The sequence below is a fragment of the Centruroides vittatus genome, unplaced genomic scaffold, assembly GCF_030686945.1.
Source record: "Centruroides vittatus isolate TY-2023 unplaced genomic scaffold, ASM3068694v2 contig_390, whole genome shotgun sequence".
NCBI classification, from domain to species: domain Eukaryota; kingdom Metazoa; phylum Arthropoda; class Arachnida; order Scorpiones; family Buthidae; genus Centruroides; species Centruroides vittatus.
Window position 1 is genome coordinate 946,974 of NW_027122206.1, and position 24,438 is coordinate 971,411.

General features: G+C 30.9%; 1 long non-coding RNA gene across 1 annotated transcript; it reads right to left on the reverse strand.

Moving 5' to 3' along the window:
• Nucleotides 1-11,534: 11,534 nt before the first annotated feature.
• On the reverse strand, nt 11,535-24,390 carry LOC136975854 (uncharacterized). The gene is made up of 4 exons (XR_010880835.1): nt 24,329-24,390; nt 17,407-17,593; nt 16,665-16,806; nt 11,535-12,108 (listed from the first exon to the last, which is right to left on the reverse strand). It is a non-coding gene; the product is annotated as an uncharacterized lncRNA (long non-coding RNA).
• Between the last annotated feature and the right edge of the window lie 48 nt (nt 24,391-24,438).

The window sequence follows — 24,438 nt, forward strand, 5'->3', positions numbered from 1 at the left end:
GAGCTGTAATTTTTTGTTACAATCAACAAAACTTTAATGTTATATTATTTTAAATTGTTGTTGTAAAAATTATTATTATTATTGCAAATCAGCACAATTTAATTCCATAATTAAACTAAATATATTAAACTTTGCTTTAATTAAAATAATTTTATTTTAACAATAAGATTTATGATTAGTATAGCTAAAGAAATTTCGGTGTTATATTATTTGAAATTGTCGTGTTTTAATTTACTCTAACATTAGGATAAATTTGATAGCTAAACACAATATATTAAACTTATTGTTAAAATAAAATTTATTATAAACTGTTCAAATGACATATAATTCATTCTTTTCATCTGTAGAATATTTGCCTAGTTCATATCTATCATATAGGAAAACAAAATTTAGAAAGTAGGTGCAAAGTGATAGAGTTTAAAAGTACCATATAACTTATTTCTGAAATACGAAAAATTTTTGCTGACTTTATGTAAATTAATAAGTTCACTTACTTGTAGTAATATATGACATATTTCTGCAAGTAACTGAAGTAATTAATTTACATAAAGTCAGCAAAAATTTTTGATATACTGAAAAGTTTTAGATATACTGAAAAGTTTACCAAAATTCATTTTTATAACGAATCCATTATTTTTAAAAAGTTAACAGTTAGACATAAGAATCCGGCAATTATTTGTAGGGTTTATATCTATCATGTGAAAAACAAATTTTTAGGAGTTACAATCAGAGGTTCATTTTCTTGGAGTTTAATATTCTTTATACTCTTTTTTAATTATATTTAAATAAATACTCAGTAATATAAATTTAAATGTATAGAAATTAATCAAAATAATAATATTATTGATAATAAGTTGATATTAAATAAATAAATGTAATTATATTATATATAAATTTTTTAAATATATTTAAAATCAATCTAATTGTATGTACTGTACTATAATATATAACTAATACAAATAGTGTTACGATTTTATAATGTTTTTAGTTAGCTTAATTAAATGAGTTGTTTTTAAAATAAATTAACTTATTGTTGTAAAATTTATTCTTAAAGTTCGTTGAGGTGAAATGAGTTTATAGTAATATAAAAAAAAAAAAAATGTATATAATCAGAGTTTCATTTTATAAATTTAATATCTTTAATTAGAGTTTGTCAGTTAGATAAATATTATTTCAAAGAAATTATGGTTTAGTATAAACCGTATAGTAATTCAAAGTTAAATAGGTTGAATCACACAGTATAAATTTGATTTGAAGAAAGACCATTTTGTAATATTATTATCACTATTGCTACTGTACAATTTGAGTAAAATTCTTGTAATATATCTTTTACTTTCATTTCATTACAGAAAATAAATTTTGTAAATTTTAAAAACAAGTTTCATTTCAATTCAGTTATAATATAAATTTTAAAAATTATATTTTTATAGATTTCACATTAACAATTTGGTATATCAATGAACATTCTGTATGGTTAGTAAAAAATATTTATGTATGAAATTTTTTCGTTATTTTCTTATTAAATATAAAATAATATTAATCCTAATTTTTATTTATATAAAATTACAGAATGACATGCCGATAGATTTTGAAGCAATTCAACTTATCGATTGTTGGCCATAAAAACATTAAACAGTCCTATAGAAGCTGTAATAAACATTTATATAGATTCTGTTAAAAAGTATCAATTATCAGCGAACACGATTCGAGACGAAAATCTTCCATTCAACACCTTATGTAGACAAATAGGGTTTGTAGTAAGACAACAAACAATTTTGGGTAGATAGATTTTTATAATAAATTCGTTACATTTCTTTATTAAATTAAATTGGAAAAAATAATGCTTATTATATATATCGTTGTATTACTATTATTTTAATATAAAAAGTGAATTGTAATTTAACTTATTGTTAAATACATCAATTTAAAACTAAAATTGATTATAAAATAAACATTACAACCATTGTTCTGTTAAATTTTTCAATAATTTGTATTTTACTAATGTATAAATGTACTTCCCTCGCCATCAGGAAATTTTACTATTAATCAATTCATTACTTTTGATAATTTATCATCACGAAATAAAATATCTGTTAAATTTGGAAATTCCTTACCAAGGGATGTATTTATCATGTAGAATTCATAATTTTGGAAGTTGGAAATGTCATAGTAAGGTATATAAAATTTTATTTAATTTAATTAAACACAACAAATTATTTGTAATCTTAATTAAATCGACATCTAAAATTAATTTTGTGATTAAGATTTCTCTTGAAAAATTAATTTACTTAAAATTTGACTGAAATAAAGTCGCCAAATTCCAACCTCTTTCAGATAATTTTATTATCCTCTTCATACATAAGTTAGATATAAAAGAAGTTTTAAAATACCAAAAATTAAAAACCACAACTTTATGCAAGTTACAAGATTACTTAAACTGGAATTTTGTTTCTGGTTACCAAAAACCTGACCAACAATTTATTGACGAGTTTTAAAATATCAAAAATTAAATCGAGAATCATCATCAGCCATCGTGAAAATTTATTCCCGCACTTACATGCAGAAATATGTCTTACTTTAGATAAACTGAAGAATACAGTGGAAACACTTGAATAAACTGTAACCCAGTGGTTTCCAATCTGTGGTGCGCGCCCCCTAGGGGGCGCGCGACTGTTGCAAGGGGGGCATGCAGCTGTTTCCAAAATATCATTTTCGAATACAAACCAAAAAAGTCGAATAGGTCGAATAGGAACTGAGAACCGCGATTTCTTCAATGATACCACGGTTTGAGAAAATTTGTGCTGAAAAACAAGCTCAACCGTCGCATTAAATTTTTATAATGTTGTATTAATTATATATTCTTTTTTTTGTATTTTTGTAAGATTTGTTTTTATTACATTTAAAATTATTATTTTTTATAATAAATAATTATTTTTTATGTATATTTTTACATAATATTGTATATTATTTTGTAGCCCATTAAATAAATTATAATATCAGTTGAGTATTTATGAAATTTGATTGTTAGAAAAATTAAGGGGGCGCAACAATTTTTTTAAGGGGGGCGCAGGTACAAAAAAGTTGGAAACCACTGCTGTAACCTAAAAACCTTTTCAAAATAATTTCAAAGTTATATTATTTTGTGTGGACGAATATCAATCAAGAAGATTAATTTCAGTATTGATAATAAAACTATTACTCGACAAATTATTTGTAGTCTTAATTTACTCGAAATGTACTTAAATTATAAAAATTTATTAATTAAATTAAATAATAATTTGTAATCTTACTCGAAAAATTAATTTTGTGACTGAAATAATTCTATTCAACAAATTTTTATTTGTAATCTTAATTTATTCGACAAATTTTTGTTTTAAAAATTATTTGTAATCTTGATTTAATTTACTCCACAAATTTTAATTAAATTATCACTTCAACTAAATTTTATAATGATATTAAAATAATTCTTAAAAATTAATTTTGTGATCAAATCTTCCTGATATTGTTAAAATAAAATCAATTTAATTCAAATTTGTAATTAGAAAATTAATTTTGTGATCAGTATGGCCCAAACCACTACTACTACTGTTATTCAATTTCAGCAACGTGTTCATTTATTTCTATTTTTTGATTAAAAGAGCCTGTGCCTGGCGAGGTTCCAGTCAATCGGGAAAACGAGGACTCTTCAACTATTAAATTATTCATTATTCTTTTGAATAAAATTGTGTTAAGAAATATATAACCTTTAAATAAAGACATCTCTTTCATCTACTTATACAAAAGTACAATAATAATATTACATTGATTATATGATTTAAAATTTTACAAAGTTTAGACAATTTACAGTTTAAAATTTAAAACTGTATTAATTACTAACAAATCATAAAATTTATTCTCCGACGTCAATCAAATCCCTAATTACGTCGTCAAAATCTAATTTTTCACATATTTTGTTTTGTGTGGACAATAGATTCGGAAAGGAACTTGCAGTTCACAGAGCGTATTTAAACATTGTAATGGAGTCGCATTAGTTATATTACTGCAGCATAGGTATAAATCGTCACCTTTATATCTCGATTATATTCGTTCGTCGCTGCTAAATCTAAATCCATATATGATTCATAAGGTTGTCCTCGTGTTTAGTAGAGAAATATCGTGAAGACAATCAAATATGGCTCTTTGCTTTCCAAAAAGTAGAGATTATTCATTGATATATTATTGCTAAAAACAATAGTTTCTATGGAAATTAGTCACGGGATTATTTGTACTTATTTAAGACTTATTTGTACTAAATTTAAGACGTACCTGAAGTGCGTCTTAAATTTAGAGAACTAAATAACCTATTTTCAAAACCCGATCTGAACAGCCATATATCTACAGACAAACAAGGACTAAACCATTTTATACACAAAATTTTATTACCACTCTTCGTGCGAATGCATTTTTGGCTTTATCTCCTCTTCAGTACATGCTACAATAATACAATAACCTTAGTTAACAGTTACATAAATGAGAATAAACGTCCAAACTTTACATACCTTTACGTAAGACGTAGTTAAATATTTATAAACATTTTTTTATATCAGTATGTGTAGTGAGATTTTTATGAGAGTTTTTACGGCCACGAAGAGAAAAGCCAAAGACTAAGGCTTAAGAAGTAGTAGAGAAATAACAAGAACCACTACAAAAGATAGCGTAGTCAATTACGGCGTGTGCCTTCTATCGACAGTAAGGTCGCGACTCCACTAGCCGTAAAAGGGCCGTAAAACCCCTCACCGTAAAAGCTTTTACGCCCGAGCAGGTCGTAAAACCAACGTAAAAGCGAGTTGAACACTGCTCAACTCGCTTTTACGTTGGTTTTACGACTTGCTCAGGCGTAAAATATCATGGTCACGTGATTAAAAGCTTTTACGGTGAGGGGTTTTACGGCCCTTTTACGGCTAGTGGAGTCGCGGCCTAAGAATCAAGGAAGATATGAAGGAAAGAAATGAACGAGCCAGAAAATAATCTGTAGATAGATAGAATGTTATAGAATCTATTGGCCCACCGATGGCTAAGCAGTTGCGTTTTATAAACACTGGGAGTTCGGTCGCGGATTTGGGCCTGGACAAGACAGGCTGGCAACGTGGAGTTTCCCGATTTTCCAAGTCTGCTACTCCTGAATAAGAGTCAGTTATTATTAAAAAGATCTCCCAGGAAAAATCCCCCGTAGGCAGATCGACCAAGTGTTGCGTTGCCGTAAATTAACTAACAAACAGATAGAATGTACAGGTACAAGAAGTACTACTTATCTAATGTAAGTAAGAAATACTTGAAGGTAACAAAGTAACTAAACTACGAAACATTAGGGAAGAAAAATGAAGTCAAAAAGTAACGTGACTCGCAGAACAAAAAGTACTGAGAATTTAGAAATGAACAAAGTAATTTGATTACACTAGTCGACGGTGACGTTCATAAACAAACGTTACAGAATGAATATCGAAAAAGAATTAACCAAAACGATATGGTGTTACAATTAATGCAGTCAACGATGCAACTGATTAATAAACAAGTGTAATGAAAGACCGTAACGACGACATTTACCACAGTTGAAGTGCAAACAGAATACGATTTATCAAGGTCGATGGAGGCAGGAGTTTAGTGAAACAAATAAGAAGAAAGTGGATGAATGGATTGATTCAGTAGGATATGAAAATAGCAACAAAATCTTGCACCCCAGCTATGTTATTTGTGGATGTAATTGTTTACATGCAGCAGCAAAAGACTAGCACAAAACAACAGGAAGAAACTGTACAACAAGAGAACAGGGGAAGGAGAATATTCACAAAGAATTTGGACGCACTGACTGAGTACATTTATGTAAAGCTAAGATTTCCAAGTATAAATTGTCCATTTTGAGTTACAGAAACTGATGAAATAGATTACATTGTCAACAATACGTAACAAACATCACGCAATAAATATTGCAATGCATAATATTAAAACAGTAAGTCAACTACAGCAAATAGTGCAACTTGTTCACAGATAGAAATGAAAAAGGAAAAATGCGGAAGCAAAGAAATATGGCATAAAAATGAAAGAAACAGCCAAATAATAAACAATGATAAATAACAGAATGAGTCGATAAAAATCTTCAACAAACATCAAGTAAAACGAAAGACAGGAAAGATTCCTTATTAAATAGATCGATGTCTACAGATGTCGATGTTTTAGATACCAAAAGAAAGGACACTTCGCTAGATACAGTTTTGATCCACCCCGAATAGATGATTTACAAAATAAGTACGTCAACAGCTTGTAATAATTCTAATTTTACATTTTCATTTTAAGTCTCACAAGAAATGACAGGCGAAGAGATGAAATGAAATAAACTGGATTTAATTAATAATAATTTATTGCGAAATTACGAAAATCAGTAAATACGGCTTCTAAGATAAAGTGTCAGAATTCTGATACAATTTTAAATAATCTGTATAAAATTTACATTTAAATTTTTTTTAAACTAGTTGAGCACGATCATATTTATCATCACTTACAAGAGAATTAGTTACTTCATTAAAAAATATTTTTTTGAAGGTAATTTTGTTTCGTATAATACTTGTCAATCATTACAATAATTATAATAAAACATTTCTTTCTGTTTTAATAAATATCAATCTTACTGTTTTTTTAAAAAATTATTAAAAGATTGAAAAATCAAAACTTGATAGAATTAGATTTAGATAAATTTAAGAATTAATAACTACAGTCGACTCCGCATAAGTCGACACCCCAAGGAAAAGTGAAAATGTGTCGAGTTATCCGATGTGACGACTAAAGCGAAGTTGAAAAAAACCACAAAACTAGTTAGGAAAATACAGTAGTATAGGCTTACAATACATTGTGTCTTCCATTTACAATTACTCTGTGGATGAAAAACTGAAAAATTAGTTTAGTGTTATTTGTTTTGAGCACTTAACTTTCTCGACTTTCTTTTTCAACCATCACGAACGCCTCGAAAACATCATCTTCGCAAATGTCAAATATTGGCAAGTAACGTCTAAGGATTCTTAAACCAACCTTGTGTCAATTATCACCGACTATAATTTCTAATGTAAAATATTTTTATATAGAAACATTAATCTTCTTTTAAAATTTCTTTCATCAAATTATTTTCATTGGGATATTTCTTTTCATATATTAAAATAATATTTTATATTTTAATTTTAATTTAATAAAAATCTGTAATATCATTTTTCCACAATAAAACTTTTGAAGTATAGCATTAATTTCGTTGTCAACAATTACCATTAAATAACGTATTGAAACACGGATTTGTGTTGCTAAGCTGAAACTTTGAGTATTAGGCCCTACTTAAATGTATTCATTGTATAGTTCTAGTTGAACATTCAAAATCAGCATGTACACACAGTTTCTGTTTTCCTTATTTTATTAATAGAATTAAATTGAATTACTGAATTATCTTTTCAGGGCAGAGATATTATTAATATTTATAATTTTGACATAAATCTATATGATTGACTAAAGTTAAATATTAAAAGAATCCACTTAAACAAAGCGAACAAAAATAATTTAATAGTTTTCGTTTATCACATAAACATGTATTAAATTTTTCTAATTAAAAAGTAATGAGATTTATATAAAAATAAATTAATCTTTTTAGAAAAATTACCTGTACTAATTATAATTAGAAAAATTATTTTGTCATCATAACATTAAAAGATAAATTATTATTGTTTTCAAATCTTGGAATTTAAACAAGCGGCATAAAAAATTTTACATTATTCATATTTAAATATTTTATATACGAGGGTGAATCAAATATAAACGGGATTTTTGTTCCCGAGCAAGTAAGGTTGGCAGTACAGGGCCCGCGCGTCTAGTCTGATTGGGTAGGGTCATTAGGAGTGGGGGACACCGACCGTTTTCATACTTTCAACCAATTCGTCAGTAGTGCTAACGATGTCGGAGAAACAGGTGCACCCCTCTGTCGCGTAATACATAATCATACAATTTCTTGCTCGTGAAGGAGTCAACGCGACAGAAATTTTTCGCAAATTGACTGCACAGTTTGGGGATAAAACACGGTCAAAGACTCGTGTGTTAGCCTGGCATAAAAAGTTCAAGGATAGACACGAGTGGAAAATCAAAAACACGATCGCCGTCGTCGGACCAGCATCACAAGCGAAAACATTCTAGCGGTTCGAGACATTATTGAAGAGGAGAGACGAATCGGAGTTTGCGAAATTGCAGAGAAGGTCGGAATAAGTTATGGAAACTGTCAAGCGATCCAGATGTCATTCTCCTCCCCGATAACGCCAGGCCCCATACTGCGGCTCTAACAGTCTCAAAACTTAACGAAATGCACTGGACTGCACTTGATCATCCTCCCTACAGCCCGGACCTATCGCCATGCGATTTTCGTTTGTTTGGGCCGCTTAAAGAAGCTATAGGAGGGCAGTTATTCGAAGATGATGCAAGAGTGGAGGAATTCGTGCGCAATTGGCTCCTGACGCAACCAACTTCATTCTACGATACTGCAACTGGAATAAGAAACCGTCCTTCTTGCTGGGAAAAATGTATTTCTATAGCAGGAAGCTATGTAGAAAAATAAATCATAATGTTTTTTCTATTTCTTAATAAATAATTTTAAAACATAAAATAAATCCCTTTATATTTAATCCACCCTCGTATTTCTTAAAAGACGAAGAAGAAATTATTTTTATTGTAAATGTTGGGAAATCAACAACTTAGAACTGAATATACAAAACACAAGTTATTATTACATTACATTTGTAATAAACATTTCTTTTTCTTTAAATTTATTGAAAGTTAAACTTGCAAATCAATATACATAATGTTGAAAATTTCTCATTCTGACTCATTTCGAATAAACTCAATAATTTTATTTAGTATTTGTTGCATTATAAATTTTTTCTTCTAAGTCATAAATAGATAATGACCATTAAAGTTTAGATGAGAAATAAAATTTTTGAAAAATAGGTTCATCGGGAACATATTTAATAAATTATTTAATGTTTAAAGAGATAATTCTTAATTGTAAACCTATTTCACTATTATATAAGAGAAAAATATAATAGATGTATTTTTAAATTTAACACAACTTATAAACATATAATTAATACTTAATTATTAATTTGTATATATTAAGAATATATATTATTATTTATATTATGATGTATATTAACAAAATAAAACAGTTTATTAAATTACAAGAGTTTTTTTATTTCTTTTATTTTAAATTTTTACACTAATCAAACTTTAGTATGTAACATGTAGTTACATACTAAAAATAAGTTGTTATATTTTTTCACAAATTTTTGCTAAAATATAGAGAAACATTGATAATGTTTAGTATTAATACTTTCAAACGATAAATTTTGATATGAAATAATATTCCACCAATTAACTTTGTGCGAATAATCATGAATAAAGTTTTTCAGATAATTGTCAATGTTTTGATATTAATTTCCAGTGAAAATTATTTTCTAAAATCTTCATTTTAGATTCTTCTACATTGAATATTCGCAAACTGTTTTCATATTTAATTTATATCAATACAATCCAATAAATTGATCATTTAGTGTTTGACATTTAATAATATAATCACAGTTGAAATATTTATTAAATTCATGCATAATAAGCCAGACACCAACCAAATGCCGAAATCCTATCGGGCTAGATATAACTAATTACTACATAAATTAGGTAACCAATTTGGCACTAGAAGGAGGCGTATAGGCGCCATCTATTATTAACTTTAATAATTATAATTTTAATTAATTAATTTTAAAATAATTTATAACCGCTGAAAGAAAAAAATAGTATATGTGTTTAAAGAGGGGCTCAGACTGGAGGTCCGTATAACTGGCAACTCATCTGCATGGTAAGCAGGAGTTGTGGGTTCGAGCTCCGCTCCAGGCCGATTTTTTCTTCCAGCAGTTCTAAATTATCTAAAATTAATTAATTAAAATTATAATTATTAACGTTCAGAAGAGATGGCGCCTAGTGCCTTCCTCTAGTGCCAAATTGGTTACCTAATTTATGAGTAATTAGCTATATCTAGCCCGATAGAATTTCGGCATTTGGTTGGTGTCTAGCTTATAATTTATCGGGTCTAGCGATGTTTTCGTACATAATATCAATAGACAATTTTTGGGTAGCCTATATACTAACTTTGATCCCATCTATATGATTAACTTAACATTGGAGTCCTTCGCTATGTGCTGTATTCTTCGACTGATGGCGTTATTGGACAAAGGCACTTTTGTAAACTGCTGCAATGATCATAATGTTTACCATAACTTCAGTAGCTGGTAGAATGAGTTTTTGTGCGATGGTATGAGCCGTTTTACATTTTGCGATTCTATGTGACTATCGTGCACCTTTGTTACTGACTTAATAATTTGCACCAGGTCTGCTAGATGTCGCATCTTATCACATTGAATTGAAAAGTGGAAGTAAAATTATGAACATTTTATATTTTGTGGTGCCCCTGTGTGGAAGCCGCGGCACAAACTTTGGAAACCGCTGCTGTATAGTAGGTCTATAGATGTGTATATTATCACTTTAAATCCAAAAATTGGTTGATTTTCCCTCAGCAACTTTAAATATTATACAAACGCATTGGATGCGATCAGAGAACATTTGGAAGAGCATATAAAAGTTTAATTGTAATTTATAAATAAAAGAGTCACTCACATTTATATTAAAAAAGAAAGCTTAAGGTTATGTTAATCAGCACAATATCAACTGGCCATGCCCCCTCATGAACTTATGAAGGTCCGGAAACTGTTCTCAGCACTAAGTATTTTTATTAAAAATTACTTCAGCAAGGTGAGCAATAGTTTCAAGACTATTAGTGCTAACAATAATGGCACCTAAGCATTTGTGGTTCTTTTCTTTGTACATAATCACATTATCAATTCTGTAAATTTCTGCATTTTAGTTTAGTTCTAAACGTTTTTGGCATGTTTGTACATAAAAACGTAATGTATACTTTTAATGTGTAGACTTTCACATTGTATTAAGTAACTTTCTATTATATATTTCTATATGTATGTTTCTATTTATGTATATAAATTTTCTTTTATACATATAACTATGCACTATATCCTGTACTTTAAGTTTCTGTATTGTATATAACATGTATGTATACTTCCATGTATACCTCCATGGAGGTCTACGTAAAAGTGGTCCTTTGTACATAATAAAGTATTAAATATGGTATGGTAATCTCTCCTCGTAATTCAAGCACTTCTCTGTAATAATTTATTTCAATATAGTATTGCAACTCATGACATTTTTAATGAACGCTATGACAGTAAAATTATGTATAAAGATCACTTGAGTTTGATAAGGACTTTTGTTCTTGTAAATAAATATTCTACACATTATTACAGCAGTGTAAATTTTATGGTAGGAGACATACACTGCTTGTCAGAAATATCCGTTAGCCGGATCACGTAAATTACGGTAAATATTATAAAGATAAAATACTATAGTTATTACAGTTTTATAGCAAATATCACCATATCTTTATTTGTCTGTTATATATTAACAAGATAAACAACTATTTAACTCTTCTGCACGTAGCATATTATACGGTTGCATTTGTCCGTTGCATAGTTACAATGTCTGTGTATATTGACAAAACATAACAGTCAGGAAACTTATAAGAAGATTATATATGTCTAAGTTGTATGTACCACGTTTACAACATAAAATCGTATAAGTATATGGAAGCGGCGATAAAGGTAGAGCATAACCTTATGCTGCTTGCGAGACATAAGACATCATAATAATAAATCATATACTAAATATATTTAAAGTTATTTAATTAACATAATCATATATTATTGGAATATATAATGTTAATATAATTTGCAATGTTCATCACACAACAAGCATTTTTGAATTCTTTCTTGTGTTCATTTCCGTAATGTTTTGATTGGAAGTTACTGTTTCTTGCGATGTTCTCTCTCTTAGCACGTTGGACAGAAGACTGCTCAATGGGGATTGGAAAAATACAAAAAAGAACAGAGCAGCAATCAATGACACGAACATAACAAAGGAATATGCCATCCACTGTAAAAAATAAATGTAATCAGTTACGAACAACTCGTCAAAAGTGAAATTGCGATACCGCGTAACCTACATGCACATTGCAAAACTTATTGTGGAGAATCTACCGGTTCCGCAATTCGTACCTATGCACGTTCCTTCGTGGTGTTGAGATTTCACTTTTGAGAAATGTATATGGTTTATACATTTGTATATTACATTTATGTATCACTCGACTTCTGTACTTTACGTACTAAAAATTTAAAGATAAATTTTAGTTGGTTGTTTTAATTTAAGAGTACTACATTTGACTCTGGCCAATTTGGCATCAATTATGCAAAAAGCCGCCAAATTAATGAAAGTGCCAGATTGTTGACAATGAAAACACCAATGGCAAAAAAATGTCACGTCCCACGACGACATCGAGATTTTTGGAGGCAGAAAGATAAATAAGACGCCACGTTTACATGCAATAAGCCTACTGTTCTCATAAAACAAAACTCGAGTATACAGGAAAACAGAATGTATGACATGAATAAAGCTAGGACATGTTTTCTTTATCCTCGCCTTTTCCCATGTTTATATGGGATCGGCGTTTTTCTTCCCTAATACGTTTCTTTTATTTCTCCCTATTAAGGGCTTCTTTTCTGTTAAGTTCCCTTTGGTTCAAGTCTTCTTCCACCTTATCTTTTCAGTGCATCTTTGGTCTTCCTCTTTTCCTGTTTTTTTTTCCAACATAATTGTTGCTTCTTCGTTCTACGTGGCCAAACCACCTCAACCTACATTCTTGCTCAAAGGACCCACTTTAACAGAATCTCTACTAAAATTATTTCTTATTCTATCCTTCCTTCATTACTCCACACATTCATTCGACATTCTCACTTCTGCCACTTTCATCTTTCTTTCTTGGCATTCCAACACCAAAGTTCCTTCTCATCTGGCGATCTCTTCCCTGAAATTTTCCCAAAACCTCTTCTCCAACATTCGAAATGCAATTACTATTCAGCAATCGCTATGTTTGCCCATCGTCCGGAAACTGTATTTTTTTAACCCTTTTACCTTGAACTCTTTCCTTAATTTCACCTTTTCGCAATCTCCACCAATTGATCTTTTGTTCATTCTGGCTAATACAATTCTTACAATGGCCCATAAAAAAGTCACAATCCACCAGGAAGATTCTATGTTGTGCAGCAACACATTCTCCATTTAACACCTTACTGTTTTTTTTAATTTCTGAAGACAAATTCGCCCGAATATGAATCACCATTTATTACTTTTGCGTTTTAGACTATACAATTCCGGCGACCGACCTTCCTTTCTCGGCTATACTAGCCGCCAAAAATGTTTAAAAAAGTTAACTGCGCAATGATTAACAGTGCTGCAACAGCCATTTTATTTAAGCCAAAAGAAAAACCCTACACTACAGTACGCATATACAGTACTCGTAAAAATAAAATTAGTATTTTTTGATTTTCTTTACATTACGTCCAGCATGATTCTGTTAATGTTCATGGTTGCTTCCTATTTGGGCGATTCCTATTTGGGAGAATTTGTCTTCAGAAATTAAAAAATAAAATAAAACCATAAGACAAAGAAATTACGACCTTACTGTTTCTCACTTCTCCCAGATGTCTCCTGCGGCACAAGAAAAAATCGATCTGGTTAGATCTACCTCCACTCATGTATGTAACCAGTTGGTTCGCTTTCTTCTCAAAGTAGGTGTTAACTAACGCAACGTCAAAAGCCACAGCATGATCGACTAGTCTTTCTCCCTCTTTATTTCTTTCTCCCACACTCCACCTCCCAATAACTCTTCTTTCCATATTCTTTCTCTTCCGAACATAACTATTTAAATCGCCCCACAGATTAATTTCTCGTTCATAGGAATGCATATTATAACTTGTACGTGAAGCTAGGACATATACAGGCACTAAATGCCTATTTTGTTCCTTTAGTTCAATTTTAAGTATTCTCTATCGAAAGCATACCAGCGGACTAAGAGTTTACGCAGTACACTATCAATGTTCGTGGATATCGGTGTTCGGTAATTTGTTCATTCGTTTGGGAAATTTATGCACCAAAATTTCGACTTTCGGGAAATGGGAGATTATGTACAGTACTACTATAAATTGGAGATGGTGCCTGCGCGATTTGGATGTTTGAGAGGCGCGATGCTAAAACTTCTGTCAAAAGTTATGTTATTGTTCTGTTTACGGTAATTGTCGTTTCGTTTTGGTATCGTCTGATCTACTACATGCTGTCAAATGAAAGCACTTTGTGAATCTGTGATAAGGACTCACAGCAAGAAAGATTCAAAATTGTCTAATAGATCACATTCAACCTGCTTGAAATTTTTTGAACGAAAAATAAATTAACAAAACTATAGCAATTTTTGAAACCACTGCCACAATCATTTCTAACTTATTCCATTGACATTCATCTTCTGTTAAAATCTTCAACACTTTCTTTTCAAGTTTTAGAAGATAAGCAACCGTGAACATTAACAGAATCATGCTGGACGTAATGTAAAGAAAATTCAAAAAATACTAATTTTATTTTTACGAGTACTGTATATGCGTACTGTAGTGTAGGGTTTTTCTTTTGGCTTAAATAAAATGGCTATTGCAGCACTGTTTATCATTGCATAGTATATTTATTTAATAAAACGATTCATTTTTCTGAATATTCTGTAAAACAGCAGTGGTATAATATCTTGGAACGAATAACAATTTAACAATACATAACGTAACTCGAAGTTCGAGAATTCGATGGTTACGAAGGATTTACTCCGTGAAAAGTATTCACAAAAGCGAAGACAGTGTATGCCTAAAATAGCTTATTTTGCACGTTAGCTTATTTCACTTTAAAGTTCGCCTATTTTATGACTTTTTCTGAAAATCGTTTATTTTCCCTTAATTAATGTTAATTATTAACGTGAATTATTTCTATTCGTTCAGTTGCCAATACGAAAGATAATTCATTCGCTTCAGGAAAAAGAGAACAATTACAGGAATTCAGACAGAATTTTTAAAACAGAGTATTATGGGTACGAAATTAATGTAATGTGTGTGTGTTAGTGTGTTGGCATATTTCGCTTAATATCTCAGGTTGAGATGAAAATTAAGTAACGAAATTTTGCATGGTGGCTCGTAAATAAGCGACATTGAAAATTTAACTATTCCTAAATGTATAGGGGGTGAATAGATAAAGGGAGTATGTGTATCTCCAGTTGGGTCGGCCTTAATGACGATGTTACTCGTTATTAACATTTATATTTATTTATATAAAACTTATACCTATACTCAAAATTAAGCTTATTTCCATTTTACAGTAATTAAAAATATAAATAGGCTCTATAACGAAATCACTAACTGATGATGCCACACAAATTTGTTCAGTGATACTGTAATTAAAATTATAGAAGTTATTTCCTAAATAAAATCTGATAACAGCCAGAAATGTTATGCAACTCGTTGCTGGGTCTTTTCATTACGAACAGTGCTACATTACATTTTGAAGGTTGAAGATAATTTTAATGCCATTCAAACAAAAATGCTCCACATCATCTGTGTTCCTTATGGTCTGTCTATCGATTAGCCGAAGATATGAAAGTTTGCTCACCTGCAATCAATTGCAGAGATAGCATCAGTGTGAGAGAAGTGTTTCTGAAATGTCTCTGAAGAATAAACGTTTAGAAAGACTTTCCGAATGTTTCCTTGCCATCAAAACCAGTTTTGAAACGTTTAAGTACATGAGTGGAAGCTGTGTTCTACTATGCGAATCACATCGAAGCAATAAATAAGTTTAATGAGAAGATATCATTTCATTAACTAATGATTATATGACGATTTACTTAGATAATGTTCAGAGGATTCAAATATTTGATAGCGAAGAAGCTGCAGTAGTTTGGCATGCAGTAACTGCATCTGTTGCTGCTACATTAAAGCACATTCGACACACGTGCGAAATAATTTTAAGAATATTTTAAATTTTATTGCTGAACTGGAAGGCAAAGGTCTCCTGTGGTGAAAACTCTTGATATTTTGTTCGAAACTAGGAACAGTCTTCCCACAGCTTCTCGAATAATTGCAGCTAATTATGAAAACGAATTCAGATTGAGTAACAGTAAATCAAATTGCAGAAATTTTATCAAAATCTTGCACAACTGCAGCCGAACATTAATATTTTCCAAGAGGAATCGGTGCATTCAAGCATGTACCAATCACATCGTGCAATGTTTAGAGTAGGTTCTCTCATTAAACAGCATTGCAAAGGTAATGCTGTTTTGTTGGCGAACAAAAAGCAAAATGCCGAAAAGTCTATGGATAAATACGGATAAAACAAACAATAGCTGCTTTCAGTACTAGTGACTATTAATTTGTCTAGTTTTTAAGTTTTAAGTATCTATATTTTCCTGTGTGTACCTACATTTTACCCTTATACAAATTTTTATGCCTTATATGTCCTACCTTTAAAATGATTAAAATTTTCCAGGAAATGGAAGTGCATAGGTCACCTTACAAATTATTAAAGACCAGAGTAGTAAGTCTATTTTATAACATGAAAAATTTCAGCTTTACCATATTAAACTGTAAAAGACCAATAGCCTTTCTCATACTGAAAGCAAAATAAAAGATGATTTGAAGTGAAGCAGATATATCCAAACATTCAGACTGTTTAACACCACAAAAATACGAAGAGATAACAAACGATTGACGGTTCCTGAAAATAAACAAAATAAGTTAAAATTTTTATAACGTGACGATTGAAGTCAACTAAAATGTACACAAAGTACGGTTCACGGTAAAGTGATTATTTAATGTTTTTCGAGTGACAAGTAAATAAAAACTTGTAAAGTAATACAGTCGGATTATTTTAATCAGGACAGTTCAAAAATTAAACCGAACTAAGTACAACTTCCTATTAATTTAATTAAGTAGAATTGTCAGGTAAACCGTAGTGGTAAAGTAAGTAAACTTGTTCAGGTAATATAGCATACATTGACTACAATATACAAATACTTTACCGTAGAAAATTAATGTTAACCTAAATAACTTTAATTAATTTAGTTACCGTATTTATTTACACAAATATGGTACATAAACTATGTATCATTTACAAAATGATATTTTACTTCAGCTAAAGATTTAAACTTAGCAAGTGAACAAAAGTAATTAATATTATTATAAAAGCAGCTTATTGAAATTTACAATAGATTAGACAGAAATAAAATAGAAATAAATCCGAAAAATATATTTATTTATTACTATATTTAGATGAAAAAATCGACCGTAGACACTAGATAATGAGAATTTTCTTTACCTCCGTGACCTGTCACACAAGCCACTGTCAACCAAGCGAGTCCGACGGTCCACGCAAATGGAGCAATGCATTGAAAGGCGATGATTATGTTTTCGTTGGCCAGAATATTTTTCTTGTAACTACTGACTCCGAAAATTGATAATGTCATTGAGGCAATGCATCCGGTCCAACAAAGTAAAAGAGTAATCTAAGAATTCAAACGGAAAATTCTTAATAAACGGACTACTAAAAACGTTTAATTTAAAATTATTTGGTAATACTTTCTGTGTATTGAAAATAAATGTTTAGAGATTTAAAGAGAAAACGTCTTAAATGAAAATTTTGATATTTACTAACATCACGAGTAACAGTCCTGTCAACAGGCAATGTATCTCGTTAGCAGCCTGAACTTAATTAAATATTAAATATTCAATGAATATGAATTATTCTGCTATCTTATATGCCATGAATTATTTTACAATGGTTAATTTTGTAGGTTAACCGAGGGTAGGAGATGGAAGATGATTCTTACTTTCTCTACCTCTTAACGGCACAATACCTTGAGGTCCGACCTCTTTTGTCGGAAGGATGACTAGGGATCGAGCGGTCAATGTTTATTTATGGACGAGGATCGTAGGATCCTGTTCACGTCAGGAACTGACACCAATCTATTCAAATTTCTCGCGGATAGATACGCGTTATTTTCGGAATCGTAGAGTGCCGGATGATAATGGAGGAAGAAACGCACACACTTCTATAGTTAAATAAAAATACCCGTTTATTTTGGGTTTGATATGAAATACATCAGTTAACATATTTGGAAGTATTATTTATATTATCGAATCAAATTATTAAACCGCGTCTCGATTGACTGGAGAGAGAGAGTTTACAAAACATCGCGAGTAGGATAAATACCTTAGTAATTTTGAGATTTGTTGATAAAGTCCGAAGAACAAGAGTTCGCTTAGGTATAAGAGTCAAATTGACTGAAGAATATTAGGATGGACGGCTTCAATGGCGAGAGATGATAGTCCACGGCACACACACAATCACTGGACAGTTGTCGAAACTTTTTCTCTCCTTTGCGTCATCGTTCGTTTTCCTTTTATTTCGGGATCTCGGGTTCGAGATTTCACGATGCACGTCAAGGATGGAAGTCCTTTTTGACCAATAGCGAATTACATGATATAATTATTTTTCAACAGTTAACTCATCTTCTACAAGGAAGTATTACCGTGGGAACGAATGTTTATGATTAATTTTTACGAGAAAATTTGTCGGGTGTTTTTCCGTTCTTTGTTTCTGCGTTTGATTTAACCCTAACTTTCAAAAATCGGTTGGCAAATAAAATAAAAAATTTAAATCAAATCTCTGTTATCTCTTCCATATTCGGGTCTTCACAATTTTGTTCGTAAGATTTTACTATACGTTTTGGGAAATGTGTAAGTGTGGAATTGATTACGCGAATAAGATGTCATATACACAAAAGAAAAGAACTTGCAGGTATTCCTCGTATAACACGGTAGTTATGTTCCGAAAAATATCCGTGTTATGCGAATCCTACCTATACGAAACTAAGGAAGAGTGCAAAAAATAGGGTTATGCTCCAAAATCTAGTAAAAGTATACAATTCTTTTTGTTCCAAAGAGAAATATGTTTATTAAAGTAATGGATAATTTATTTCTAATCAATAATGAACTAACAGTTACAATTGAAAGTATTGTATTACGCTGACTTGTTAAATGCTAATTTTATACTGTATTTTGAAGACACATGGCAAATTTTCATCGGTTATCTTTATTTACTTGATTAAATTTGAATTATGACTATTTACAAAAATTATAAAATATTCGTGTCTATCTTACATCCTTTTTTACACTTCAGAGAATCACAGTATAATGGCTTGAATTAACTTCATTAGGACAGATGGTAAGTTATAAAAAAACTAACACAAAGTTAAAATTGATCGGAACGCCGACCTTTTATTTGAGAATTCGGTGTCCTTTAACACTAAAAATAATGATTACAAGTTCTGACCGCCGAATACTCAAATAAAAGGTCGGCGTTCCGATCAATTTTAACTTTGTGTGTTAGTTTTTTATAACTTACCATCTGTTTTAGTGAAGTTAATTCAAGCCATTATACTGTGATTCTCTGAGGTGTAAAAAAGGATGTAAGATAGACTCGAATATTTTATAATTTTTGTAAATAGTCATAATTCAAATTTAATTGAAGATATCCTGGGGTGTTATCATGTTTGCTTTTATTTACTTAAATTTTTCACGATCAAACAATGTTTATCGTGAAACATTCAACTAAATAAAGATAAACGATGAAAATTTGCCATGTGTCTTGAAAATACACTATAAAATTAGTGTTTAACAATTCAACAATAGGAAAAAGACACGGTTTCAACAAAATACAAATTGTATTACGTATTAATATTAATTTTAGCTATGCCAATGCTTTTTCTTTTTACAAAGTATCGTCATCTTTTGAGCTTGTTTAGTCGAGTACCGAAAAAAGATTTTTCCGTCATTTGTGTTGGAATACCGAATGGTTCGAGTTAGAACAGTACAAGTACCGAGACACCGCTGTATTTCGTTCTTTATTTTCACGAACGATTATTTACCTACAGTTTAAAAAAAGCTTAATGACACTTAGCTAAAAACGTTTATTTGTGTTCCTGTCACAACTTTATTCAACAACAATCATTATTCCCGATAAGATTATGTCAAAATGCCAGTTCTGTCTATGCACCTAGTTGTGACAGTGGAAACAGATAAAAGAAGACACAGTTTCAGAATAGGCATTAAAAGTGTTTAAATAAAATTTACTAAATACAAAGATGAATCTATAAATTCAAAACACTGAGGGACTTAACGGCTAAAGATTGAAAGCAACGACAACAACACCTGGTTGATAGGAAAGAAGAAAAAAATAAATAATTGTATTATTAATTTTTGTTAAGTAAAACTGAACAAAGGCACATAAGAGTTTCAAAATTTCAATTTTCTAAAATCCGTGGGCAGATTTGAGAAAATATGCATGCTGACTTCAATAAAAAAAAGAAATATATATATATCGAATAACGAGTTTGGACATAAAAATTAGGAAATTTTGCCAGAAGATTTCCGAAATTCTCAATCTGTGTAAGAGCAAAATCGTTTGTAGAAATGCCGTGTTGTGCAAAACAAATCTGTATTTGAATCGTGTAGAATTTGACCATACGTGTATGTTTGCGAAAATACGTTTTCAGTCTTCTGAACCTTCCCAAAAAACAAGAGAAAGTTCCATGAATTTATGCTGCGCAGAAGGGTACGTGTGTATTGGCAATTTTTTTTAATATCTCAGCATGAAATAAATGTTAACTAACGAAATTAGGCAGAATAACTTGTATGTAAAGCAGATGATGGTGAAAGGACGTCGATAGAATGAAAAGATAAAGGGAAGTCGAACCCTCTATCTTCCCATTCTAATAAAACCACTAACAGATCTGTAATTTTTATCAACAAAATTCCCAAATGATGTACAATTTAACTTTAAATTAGTTTTAATGCAAAGAACCCATTCAATCATCAAAATCGAAACTACAGAATTATACAAATAAGTTTTTACTTTGGCTTATAATAAATAATATACTTTTCTTATAGTAAAAGTTTACCAAGCATAAAGCGTTTGTATTAAAAGTCTAATAATTCTTTTATTATGTTCTAACTCTTTTCAAGTGTTAAAGGTGTCTCTCGCTACACATCAGCATAGAACCTTCTTTCCAACGTCAGCCAATCTTGGATTTTCAGTTCCGAAAAACGTAAACACGGGCAAAATAATCATTGTATCTAACGACCCAGTCATCCCGCAAAAGGCAAGAAGCAAGCAAAAAAGAACCCACGCTATATCAGCCGCCAACTTTTTAGATATGGGTTGATCAAAATTACAGTAAATCCCCGCTTCACTCTACTGCTGATAAACACAAAATCGATTCAGTTTATGAAACTACTAAGACTGCAGATGATAAACTAACGTAAAATAGATTTAGCTTGTCTTCACTCATCATTTTAGTCTCGAACTTTACAATTTAGAAAAAAATTCGATAAATTATGTTATAACAATAAATAATCGAGTTCAGAATTCCAAAATAAGAACATTTTATCCAGGAAAGTCAATAAAAACTGTTCATTGACAGAAAAGTGAGTATTGTATAGACACAAATATTAGGGAAGTCAAGGAAAGATAGCATAGTTGAAGAATATGTTCTAAGACACTGGAAACTACGTCATTAAAGTAAGAAAATTTTCACAGGATAACTGAGAGCCTTCGTGCATCAAAAAACCCCAGATTTTTTCAGACTACGCTTTCGTATGTTATGTAAGTGGAATCTTTCCAGATATACCAGTAAGATGCCGATAGTATTAAAAATTAATAGTATTAAATATTAATAAAAATAATAAGAAATATTTATTAATTATTTTATAAAAATTTTAAATATAGTAATCGTATTCCTATAAAAGTTCCCAATCTTAAAAAAATTACAAACATTATTCATTTTTTCGTAACGTTTCGGGAAGATCAACCTCATCGTCTTCGATAAATACTTAAATAAAAATTTTAAAATTACAAAAAGAAACTCAATAATAATTTTAAAAATCCAGCGACGAATTCTTTAACTTTCCACACGACATTTGGTAGCGCTATCTGTTACGATATTATGTTTAAAGAAAACTGATTATATTTTTCAAACTACTGTATTATAAATTGAAAAAAAAGCTTAATTTGGAGGTCAGGAATGGGTTTTATAAAAAAATTGTAAATTCTGTTAACAAGTGAAATCGTCATTAGGTCCGATACCATTTATTTCCCTTTAACTTTTAATCACCAAAATTTAACACCATTAATCTCCATAATAAAGAAACATCCTTTGCCAAATTTCAGAAATTTTCGACAGACAGCACGGAAGTTATTAAGCTTCAAAGAGGTTGAACAAACTCGTCTCACACATTCAGACACACTGGCGTCTATAAATACAGGAAAAACTCCTGAAATTGTTTTGCATTTCTTGACGTTTCAGAGTGTGCAAATCCAACTGTATAATAAGCCTTGGATTTTGTCCGATCGTCATACCTCCCCTCTGTTATATAAAATAGCCGAGAAACAAAAATATCCGGCGGGCGTTATTGTACGACAGAAAATAACAGGAAGGAGTCAGAATATACAGTAAAACTTCGCTAAAATAAGTGGAAGTTTTGAAATTCAAAGCCGTCTATAGGTCCGGAGTTCAATATACATAGTTTTTCGTATAATACAGTCTCCTTAAGTGTAAATTGTGAAAACTGGAAACTATTCTTTCCCCTTACGCTATGCATTTGAATAAGTCCGCGAACTTTCCTTATAGCCATACACTGACATTTGGTTTGGACGCAGATTAAAATAAGTAAACACTGTGGATCTCTGCCGAACACGACAGTACCCATAATGCCTTTTGTCCTCATTCTTTTATTGATGAATTATGTTACCGAATGGAGTAACTTATCTAATCGAAATAATTTCAAAAAATTAGATATTAAACTCGTTAACTCGAAACTCTTTAATTACAGGTTAAGACTTTTTACGCGTTAATCATCCACTTGGAAAAAGTTTAGTTATTGGGCTGCAATTTGAAAATAAATTGTAGACCAATAAATGCTGGAGTGTAAGGAGTAGGTTAGATGAATGAGAATACCATATGTGGAAACCTTGGGAGAAGTAGGCACAGATTTACTATATCCGAACTTCGTACACAAACAAGAAGCCAGGTGATTTTATTTCAAAACTATTTCTTCGAAAAAGTTAGATAGATAACCTGAACAATTCTGTTGTTCTGTCTGAAAAGTACGATGTACGGAGGCAAACCACTACTACACTGAGGTGAAAATACATATTTTAATCTAAATACATTTGTGAGAATCCGAATTTTAACAAAAATCGATCGTCGATGTCGACATACTTGCTCAATAATTTTTGTTCTCGGCTACCTGAGAAAATCTCCACTTACACTTTCTCGACGGCGAAAGCGACTCATTCCCATGATCCGCTGACCTCATAGCCGGGCGATATCGTACTGATATCAAAATGACCGGCCGAAGGAGGGAGTCGTTGCGAGTCCCTCGATAGTAGGAGTCGTCGCCAGTTCTTTGTCTCAAGTGCCTCAATATTCGGATATCTTTGGATATATTATTTTATTATACGTTCATATATCATTCTAACATATCATCGGAGACTGTCGTTTTGAACACCTTTCCGGATACGTTCAAGCGAGCCTATGAACATTTTATCTATAGGATACCCGAACTGTCATCCCGAACATTCTTTCTTTCAACCAGAGCGCCCCAGATCAAGATCCCATACAAAATCCTCAATAAGGTATTACTCGCCACGCGAATCTTATGTAGATTCTCTTTCTTCAAACCCGGGGAAATATCTAGACATATTTTTAGTTCGATTCGTTAACGATATAACATGCATAAAATCCCCCTTTGCAAATAAATTGTTTGGTTTAGTTAACCTAGTCTCTGCGTCACTTCCTGCTTGCTAACTCGCGATTTCCATCCCGAATCCGATTGCTTAGTCACGCGTGACCAAACTTCTACTCCAATCGCCGTCGCGGCTTTCGTGTCAATCGGGACAAGGTGGTGTCATTCCTGACAGGGCCCCGAAGAGAAGCCAACCCTCCGGTCACACATTAAAAATATGAATAAAATTGCAGTCGGCATTGTGTCTATGTCACAATAAATAATTACGGTAATACCTCGGTTTTCGTCGGTTTCGGTTTTCGTCCATTGTTTTCGTACGAATTATCGACGAAAACCGAGGTATCACTGTACTCGTATAAATATATATGTCTATATAATAATAATAATAATAATAACAATAATAAATAATATAAAATGAAACAAAATTAGTATACTTTTCCAAATGTGACTTCTTTCTTCTTCCGTAATATATCTCCAAGTATAGCACCAAAAAAATAAGTACTAAGATGGGAATAATATGGTTTACAATAATTATAAACACTAT